This window comes from Micropterus dolomieu, linkage group LG06, assembly GCF_021292245.1.
Source record: "Micropterus dolomieu isolate WLL.071019.BEF.003 ecotype Adirondacks linkage group LG06, ASM2129224v1, whole genome shotgun sequence".
NCBI classification, from domain to species: domain Eukaryota; kingdom Metazoa; phylum Chordata; class Actinopteri; order Centrarchiformes; family Centrarchidae; genus Micropterus; species Micropterus dolomieu.
In genome coordinates this window covers 12282062-12289108 of record NC_060155.1, presented here as the reverse complement: position 1 = coordinate 12289108, position 7047 = coordinate 12282062, and the positions used below count along the sequence as shown (strand labels likewise).

Here is a 7047-nt window from a genome sequence, read left to right as displayed (position 1 = left end):
CGTGCATGGAGGACTCATCGTTAACATGTACAAACTGAAATCGATCTGCATAACAATGAAAGTTTATGTTCCAGTCTCTGCAATAGGATCTGATAGTCAATGGTATCAAATGCAGCACTAAGATCTAATAAAACCAGTACAGAGACAAGTCCTTTGTCTGATGCAATAAGGAGGTTGTTAGTAATTTTCACCAGTGCTGTCTCTGTGCTATGATGAACTCTAAATCCTGATGAATTTGACTCGGGATTGCACATTGCTTACAATGTGCAATCCCGAGTCAAATTCATGGTATATGTACACATACCTGGCAAATAAAGCTGATTCTGATATTGCAAAACTACCAACAACATTTCTACACTGTCACAATCTGGCTGCAACTCACAGCCGCTGACAGTGCAAGGTGCACTTGGTTACTGTCCCAGCGTACGATGGTGTAACATCAGGTGGGTGGAGTTCATTTGCGCAGAGTCAAAAACTTTCTCTTGAGGCGCCTCCCTGACGTTTTGCCTAACATTCATATGCATGCCTGGTTGAATATTCAAATAGACAAGCTTTATGCTTATGTGCACTACGTTTCTGTTCTATTCTGCTTTCATGGCTCTTTCTTTCTTTCTTTCTTTCTCTCTCTTTTTCTCTCTCTCTCTTTCCCTCTCTCTCCATGATGATGCATTAAGGTTGATTGGCTAAAATATCTGGGGCTATAGATTGACTCTGAACTATCATATAAAAAGCAAATGGACTATATGTGTAAAAAGGTTTGCTGTTCTATCTGTGTTTTGTACAGATCAAAGAACTGTTTCACCATGAATGTAAAAGAGAGGCTGGTATCCCAGTTGTTATTGCATGTTCTCGACTACAGAGATATTGTGTAGCCTATCAAAATGCTTCAAAAACAGATTTAGCAAAGGTTGATATCACATTTAATAGTTTATGCAGATTTATTCTCTCTTGTCACTTTCTGTCCTGTTATCTCGGTGTCTGCCTTAGCTTCTGTCTGTGTTCCTTGTTGGTGTTAGTTCATTTGTGATCTGTCCACTTGTTTATATTACTCTGATGTTCAGTGTTGAGTAACTTGTGTTTTGTCTTTTCCCCCCTCAGTAATATGCCTGCCTGCTAGTCTCCGTTTTCCCTTCTGTCTCTCTGCCTCGTTAACCCTGATCCCAGTCACCTGTGTTGCTCCCGCCCTGCTCGTTAGTCACTGTGTATAAATGTCGGGTGTTTCTGTTCATTTCCTGTCCAGTCATTGTCTTGTGTCAGTCCTGTTGGATGTTGCTGCTTTTTGGCTGTTCCTGTACTTGTGAGTTCTGTTCATGTGTGTTTGGAACTCAATCACAGCTCACAGTGTCATGCGTTTGGGCTCACTCCTGCTGCACTCACTCAGCAAACCCTGATAATATGTACTATGTAGGTTTTACTGTATGCGGGATGACACTTTTGTTACACAGGGTGCAGTTCATTGTTATGGAACATTTTTATGATGAGGCTTCTACAATAAATACAGCTGAAGTAAAAACCTAGAGTGTTGATCTGATTTTTCTGTTCTGTCACAATATAACTGTCAAACCATAGAGGTTGATTGCTACAGTCACTGGAAAACTCAAGTCATTTTACAATATCAAAATTATGGATTGTTTCATAACTTTTAAACCCATGTCTCTTTTAACAGTATATAAACTTCAAACTATTTCAACTTGTATTCAAAACAGAACTACGCAAACAGGCAAACATCTCTCTCTCGTCTGTACAGCGTTCCTTACCAACAGCTCCATGGTGGTGGCTATAAACTGTCCATGAGGAAATGATTTGAAAAAGAGAAGCATTTGGAAAGAAAAGTGACACTCTCCTGGGATGGGCTGTAAACCATTGTGAATTGCCACATTGCCCCATATAATTGCAAAATGTCTGGAATCTGCCTTACTTGTATCTTTTCCTCACCTGGCACAAATCTTTCAAAAAGGTCATCAAGGAATAAAAATAGGCACTTATCCTGATTATTTTTCTTTGTCTTTTTATTTAGGTTTTCAATGTAAATATATTAGTTTTTACATGTAAATATGTGCAAAATGAGTCTAAATACACAGCATTTTGGTGTTGGTTGAGTTTATGAGAAAACAGTTCATGAAGTCTAGAAAATTTGAATGTCAAATCAAGAAAAGGTGATCCACAGTTCAATCAATAAATTATTCAGTCATCAGTTCCAACCTCTCAGGGAAACTCCATTGTCTGTACAGAAGCAGGCACACACCTGTGCCTCTAACAGTTGATTTACAGGGAGCACTCAGGATCTCTCTGGAGGCATGTGTTTCAGTGTGGTTAGCAGGTATGTCTTCTAGAAGGTATGCATCAAGGCTGAAAATGTATTAACTTTTGTGAACATGTCTTAATTTGATTTCATTGCAGGTATTTCAAGCCACCTGCCGCCTAGAACCTGTAGACTGTATAGCCTGTTATGCTAGAGTTCACTGCAGAGAAGGCACTGGAGATTGATAACCCTGAGGTAAAAAGAGGCTCTCTAGTAGAGCTATGCAATTTTACTAGTTTGTGTTTATAGGTGGCTTTTGATAACATGACTGACATTGCAGTGGCCCTGAAAGTCCAATCTGTAAATGAGGTGGAGCCAGAGCTGGGTTGATTGTTTACTGCAGTGTTTAAGTTAAATATCTGTAAGGTAATTAGCAGGTATGTTTAGTAATTCATCTCTTGTAATTTCAGGGTTGTATAACCACTGCTGTTTTGCCTGCCTGATCAATTGTTATTAATCATCATGCTTTTTTTTTTTCACAAATGACTTAAAGTTCAAGAGAAGAAACAAGGGGAAGGCTTTAACTGTATAACATCAATTCATTACTGAATAAAACATAATTAAATCAGAAGTATTTGAAAGACCTCTTAACACACTGGCCACATTATAAAATGGCTTGTTTCACCTGACTTGCAGCAGTAGCTGGTGACACAATAAGATACAGTACCCTCTATTGGAAATGTTGAATAAGCAATATATAGGATGATTATCATTCACAAATCTCCAAAGACAGTTCAGCTTGATCATAAAATAGAAAAGATTATACATGTCTAAACATGTAAAAATGTTTGTGATAAGGAAAGCACTCATGTGACATGTAATTCTTTTCTGCATTTTCCACATTATCTGAGCTGGAGAGTGCTGTTTTATCTATTTTTCTTTTGTATTTTTTCCCCCTGTTATGTAAATTGTTAAAGAGCAAAGAGAAAAATAACTTGTTTTAAAAACATGAACAGAGAAATCAAAAAAACAAAGTGTACCTTTTCTTCACCTGAAGTCTTTCACAGAGGTCATTACAGTAAGGAATAGAAATAGGCGCTCAGTGTCCTGATAAGGAGTTCAGGCTTTAAAAATGTATTTTTCTTTTTAGTTAGGTTTTGAACCTAAACGTAACAGTTTTGGCAATAGAATGCAAACATCTGGAAAATGGACTGAAAATACAGTTTTTTGTGTTGGTTTAGTTTGAGGTTCCCGTTACATGCTTCTGATGGTATATCAACAATAAACAGTTAAATCAGACAAAAGGAAACATTTTTACTATATAGCCTACTTAATCATAGTAGAAGCACAAAAACAAAGCACTAATCGCCAAATCAACAAAATCTAAGCCAAGAAACGAGAGCTTTGAAGAATGTCGTAGAAGCACAAAAAGGACAAAAACAAGTCATTAATGTGGGGCAGGCTAACGTTACAGGCTTCGCTGCAGAAATGCTCCTGAGAGGAGAGGAAGGGAAAGTAGTTCCTATCAACTGAGTATAATTAGACCATACTGGTGATAGTAAGATACTTATAAAACACACACTCACTCCAAATGAGTGTGTTTAGATATCGATCCTGGAGCAGGACTCGTTGGTATCAGAAATATCAATACTTTAGGATCGATCCGCACATCACTAGTCCACAGCAAAGTGTTGAGTTTTAAAAAGTTACAACAAACTTAATGTACTCCAGTGTTTCAGTGCTTTCTTCAAATGTAAACCTGCTGGGTTTTAGGCCAGACAATTGCATTAGAATGTTGATTAAACCATTGTTTGTATCCTCTTTGTAATGTAAAGAAAACTGACACCTCTTTGTTTAGTGCCAGAAGGACAGTTTTTCGACTGTTTCATTGACACTTAAGACAGGGTGTCAACCATTTTGTAGACAAGCCCTGTTGTTCTCCATGATTAGTTTAGAGCAAAAGACTGTTTATTCCTGTAGATTGAAGGGGGTTTCACGTCTGGGAATTGGCGCTCTTTTGTTCGACCAAAAGTACCATAGAGCAGTAAGGTACACCATTCCTAATTGGGTGACGAAGAAGTAACCAAATGACCAATGGCTTTGGTCCTGAGCCATTTGAAGGAAAAGACCCGCCCATATACCTGGAGGATATTAACAATTAGTTTTGTGAGAATCAGGACTGTAAGCTGTAAATCTGAAAAGAGGAACAACTTTCCAGTCCACTGCAGTGTTATTTGTTTGTTCTGTAATGCCATCTCTTTATTCAATAATTTTTGTAATTAAATCTTTTTGTTAATTTTCATTGGACTGAGCCTCTCCTTTCTCAAAATCTGAAAAAACGCAACACTACCAAAACTTTAGAACAACTATGAGATTGAACAGCAGTCACTAAAAGATGGAAAGAACTGTGAGTGCTTAGGCAAAATTACTGTAAAGAATAAGTGTTTAGCGAACAGTTGGCCGCTGTAATCTAACAAGTGTAACTGTTATTTAGCGAGAGCAGCACAACACGGTACCAACACACAAGCACCGGAAACGGAAAGGAGTCGACACGCTTACCGCAGTACGTCAGCAGTCCTGGTCTGGTATGGTTTCACACATCCTTGTGTATTGTCGCTAGCTTTACTTCCTGTTTTATTTTGTAGTAATCAGTTATGTGTTTTTTGTCTGGATTTGTTTCCTGTCTGCTTGATTGCTTATGTGTCTCACCTGTATTAATTGCCCTGCCTGCTTGTGTGTATATATTGCCCTCTAGTTCTGTTTAGTCCTCGTGGTGTCATCGTCTATTGTTGAGTGTTCTGCCTTGTACTCTATTTCCTCGGATTTATGGATCTCCCTGTGTTTGGATTTAACCCGTGTTGGACTGCATTGTTGGATTTTTCCCTTTGGTTTGGACTCTCACCACGAATCAAGATGTAAGCCTGTTTCTAGTATTCCTGTTTTGTTTCCTTAAATAAACCATTTCAACAGCATCCACCCAGTCACTGTCAACTGTTTTCAGTTCACACTCGTGTTTCCCGGCCTTAACACTCAGCCTGCGTGATAACATCAGCATGCTCACAATGAGTATGCTAATGTTTGCCCTATCTCCCACTGTGCATACACAAGGTAACTCCGCTTTAATCTTGAGAAGCTGCAGAGCTGCAGTCTCTTTTCATTCAACTTACACTGCAAATTTCCAGCTAAACTGAGGTGCTCTCTCTCACGTCTCATTCACTGGTCTTGTGCAGTTTTACGTGCATTACTGCTGCCGACAGCTGCATGCACGCCGCAGTTCCTTGCAGGTCTATTTCAAGTAGCCGGCTATTTAAAACTGATAAAATATTCTGATAAACAGCCTAAACTTATTCCCAACAGCCTACACTAAGGCTCCACAGTAAAAGGACACAGAGCCGGAATAATCCTGGAGAAAGTGCAACACTAGCTACTGAACGAGAGAGTGAGACAGATAAACTTCACAATTGAAGCCCTGAACAAAGAAATGGACAACATAAACCACAAACTAGAAACATATCTGCCCAGTACAACACTGGGAAAGGTCATGGACTTCATCAAGAAAGCACAGCTATCTCAGCACAACAAGAGCAAAGAAAGACAGACCCTTCTAAAACCTACAGTCCAGAGCAAGCTGCACTAACAGAACAGGAGAATTGTCTTGGAGGAGAAAGGACAACAACCCCACAACACTTGAAACAGACAACAGATGGGTGAAAAACTTGTCAGATAGGGAACTCACCCAACCAGAGAAAGACGTTCTGGCCAAAGGATTAAACTTCGCCATTACACCACAGCAACTACCTATAGTAGACCTCATCACAGCCACAGAATCGGCCATTAGGAAAAACAAATTAACAGAAACAGAAGCGGAACAGCTCAGACTAAAGGTATCTGCAGCCCTTTCTAATGCGAAGGCCCCCCCTTCCAACCTCACCATCCAAGAAAGGAAGGCTGTGACATCTCTGAGCAAGGATCAAAACATCACTATCCTACCTGCTGATAAAGGAAGATGCACGGTAGTACTTAACACAGCGGACTACCAGAACAAAGTCAACACACTACGAATGGACACAAACACATATGAGACACTGAGACGAGACCCAACCAGCGGATACAAGAAAAAGGCCATAGAATGTCTACAACAGTTACAGAAGGACAACACCATCACCCGTGAACAATATTACCGTTTGTATCCTGGAGAAGCCATTCCATGCATTTATGGACTACCCAAGATACACAAAGAAGGAGCCCCACTCAGGCAGATTATCAGCAGCATTAACTCGGTCACCTACAACATTGCCAAACACATTTCTACCATCTTAGCTCCTTTGGTGGGAAACACGCCTCACCACATCCAAAACTCTATTGATTTGTAAACAAAGTTCGAGGACTAAAACTGGATCCAGATGAAACAATGGTGTCCTATGACGTGACTTCTTTGTTCACCTGCATCCCCACCATAGAGGCAGTAGAAACCGTTAGGAAACGGCTAACACAAAACAACACCCTGGACAACAGAACTAGCCTCAGCCCTGACCAAATCTGTAAATTATCGACCTCTGTCTAAACACCACCTACTTCCAGTACAACGGAGGATTCTACAGACAGAAGCATGGCTGTGCCATGGGCTCACCGCTATCCCTGATTGTGGCAAACATCTACATGGAAGAAGTGGAGAATAAAGCCCTCAACTCCTTCAGAGGAACAGCACCGAGCCACTGGTACAGATGTGTGGACGACACCTGGGTCAAAATTAAAAGCCAGGAAGTGCAAGCCTTCACAGAACACATCAACTCTGTGGACAGTAA

The 7047-nt window shown here is 40.1% G+C and overlaps 1 long non-coding RNA gene across 1 annotated transcript; it reads left to right on the top strand.

The window, feature by feature from the left end:
- The first annotated feature begins 2234 nt into the window (after window positions 1-2234).
- On the top strand, window positions 2235-4289 carry LOC123972750. The gene is made up of 4 exons (XR_006825466.1): window positions 2235-2320; window positions 2401-2497; window positions 2583-2679; window positions 2796-4289. It is a non-coding gene; the product is annotated as an uncharacterized LOC123972750 (long non-coding RNA).
- The last annotated feature ends 2758 nt before the right edge of the window (window positions 4290-7047 follow it).